We start from the raw sequence: 2,950 nt of genomic DNA on the forward strand, positions 1-2,950 counted from the left end.
GGGGGGGGCGTGAGCTTACACTGGGGAAGGTTCTTAGGATGGACTTCCCCCTTCCTCCTCCTCTCCTTGTGTTCCCTCTCCAGGTTTCTACATTACAACTAGTCTTGCATGGTGGTTCACACAACTGCACACCCCTGCCATGGGGCCAGCTTGTTGCCAACTTGTTCATATCTGTTAGGAGGCATTTTCTTCACATGCTTTCTTAGGCAAACAGCCAGACCCTGGTCCTTGGCTTCGACTCCATATCCTGAGGGAGAAGGATGAAGTGGTTTATGTCTCCAGCTCTAGAGTCTATGCAGGGAGCTCTCACTTGTGTATTCTAGGGTCTTCCACCCTACTTCAATTTAGACCACTCAAAGACATGTTTCTTAAGGACATTGAGGCAGGAAGATCATGAACTCAAGGTCACTGGCTACATATTCAGGTCTTGTCCTTAAAATATTAAACAGGCAAACAAAAACTAGCATACTTCCATATTCCTATATATTTCATGTTATTAAGGATTTTAATTTTATCTTAAAATTTAAAGGTGAATGCTCATGTTATCCTTACTTTAATAGATATTTTAAAGCAACTACCTGGAAGCAATATACTTTTTGTTTTACTTATTAAAAAGTAAATCAATACAAAGTTTCCTATCATGAGCTCATTTGAACATCTGAATGTGTTACATAAGATCATGCATAGATAGGACTCTTTGAATAACTTAAAACCATATTTCAACAACTGCACATGAAATGCTTGTCTCTATGTATATCCATCTGCTATTTTTCTAAAAAAAAATGGCTATTGTCACAATAAAGACTTTATTACTAAAGTCACCATTTATTTGTGTAAATCTGAATTCATTAACTCCTTCCCAAGTCTGGAAAAACCCCTGTAAGTGTGGGGCTCACTTCCAGCTTTGTTCTGCATTTCAACAGTACCCTTTATTTTCAGTGTACTTTGCTTTGTGAAATCTCCACAATACAGCTCACACTGACATTCTCATGGCAGTATTACACAACACTCTGTGCTGCAAGACTCTCCAAGTTTCATATGACTGGGCTGGTAAGTTACAATTTCTAAAAAGATTTATTTTTTATATTATACATAAGTGGTGTGTGTGTGTGTGTGTGTTTTGTCTGGAGATGTATTTAAGTACACCACATGTGTACAGTGCCCTAGAGGCTAGGATGATGTCAGAGCACCTAGAACAGACCGCACAGACAGTTGGGATTCTCCATGGGTGTGGGGGCTGGCAACAGAGCTCTGCTCTTCTGTATGACCAGCAAGTACTGAGCCCCTGAGCTACAATTTGAACTTTTAGGATCAGATACAAATTCCTATTAATTCTAGTTTTATAGTAACAGCTCCATATTTGGCGAAAGTATTATTCTATCAGAATATTCATGCTTAGTCATATTATGAATCACAGAAAGCAGCCAAGCAGTCTGACTCCAGCTCTGGTGGTGTCTCTGCACACATGCACACTGTCAATCTGGCGAGACACTCACATTCGTCACCTACAGCTGTGGCTTCCAGCTTCCACAGAGGAGATGTGGGAAGGGAGATGGTTATTTGTCAAGGGACTCCTTCTCTCATTACATGGAAATACACAAAAAGTAAACTAAGTTACATACTTTATTTTAAAAATGTAGATGGAATCTGAAGCAATGTCCCCCAGAGCGCCATGTAAATCTAAAGCTTAGATCCCACTCTAACCACTGAGAGGGAGTGCATCTTCCTCTGGTTCACTGCCCACTGCACTCCTTTGCTTAGGCATATTATTTTCCCCTAACAGTCTTGACATAATGACTGTAAGAAAGCATGAGTTGGTTACTAAATAACCACTTTTTAATCCTACTTTCACAGTATTTTTCTCTATAAAGTTATACATGTTAAAATTTAACCTTTTTATACAACAGTTATATTAGAATCTGAAGCTGATGGTGAGTTTTCATAGAAATGCCAGATATGGGGGCTGTAGAAGTGGCTCGTGGGTTAAGAGCACATGTGTATGCACATGTTCCTGTGGGTACAGGTACACAGACATGTACGTGTGGCCAGAGGTCACATCAGCTGATTCTTACTCCTCAGACTCCACTAACCAATGTTTTCTGAGAGTCTCTAGCTGGACTGGAATTTGTCAAATGGGAGGTTTGGCTGCTCAAACTTGGGTTTTCATGCTTGTGTGACACTTTTGTGACTGAATAGCCTCCCCAGCCTTCACTTTATATTCTTAAACAATGCCATGTTGCTTCAAAATTATAAAAAGTGGGCAGAGGAGAAGACTCTGTGAACAGGTGCTTGCTGTGCACACATGAGGCCCTGACTTGGATGCCTAGAACCCATGTGGCATGGTGGCACATGTTTGTAAGCCTAGTGCTTAGAGGGATCAGGGGGTATAGGCTCATGCCCAAAGCTCACTGGCCACTATTCTAGCTAAAAGACAGCTCCACATTCAGTAAGAGACCCTTCTCAAAAGGAAAGGTGCAGAGTAACAGAGGACTGCACACCAACATGTGCAGACACGGTGAACACCCTGCACATGCTAACATGAACCTCCAGCCTCCATGTGCAGACAGGGTGAACACCCTGTACATGCTAACATGAACCTCCAGCCTCCATGTGCAGACAGGGTGAACACGCTGCACATGCTAACATGAACCTCCAGCCTCCATGTGCAGACAGGGTAAACTCCCTGCACATGCTAACATGAACCTCCAGCCTCCATGTGCAGACAGGGTGAACACCCTGCACATGCTAACATGAACCTCCAGCCTCCATGTGCAGACAGGGTGAACTCCCTGCACATGCTAACATGAACCTCCAGCCTCCATGTGCAGGCAGGGTGAACTCCCTGCACATGCTAACATGAACCTCCAGCCTCCATGTGCAGGCAGGGTGAACACCCTGCACATGCTAACATGAACCTCCAGCCTCCATGTGCAGACAGGGTGAACACCCT

General features: G+C 43.1%; 1 protein-coding gene across 3 annotated transcripts in view; it reads right to left on the reverse strand.

The window, feature by feature from the left end:
• The window catches only part of Lrp12 (LDL receptor related protein 12), a 72,390-nt gene that overhangs the window by 11,012 nt on the left and 58,428 nt on the right, over positions 1 to 2,950 (reverse strand). The window lies entirely within an intron of this gene.

This window comes from Mastomys coucha, unplaced genomic scaffold (assembly GCF_008632895.1).
Source record: "Mastomys coucha isolate ucsf_1 unplaced genomic scaffold, UCSF_Mcou_1 pScaffold7, whole genome shotgun sequence".
NCBI classification, from domain to species: domain Eukaryota; kingdom Metazoa; phylum Chordata; class Mammalia; order Rodentia; family Muridae; genus Mastomys; species Mastomys coucha.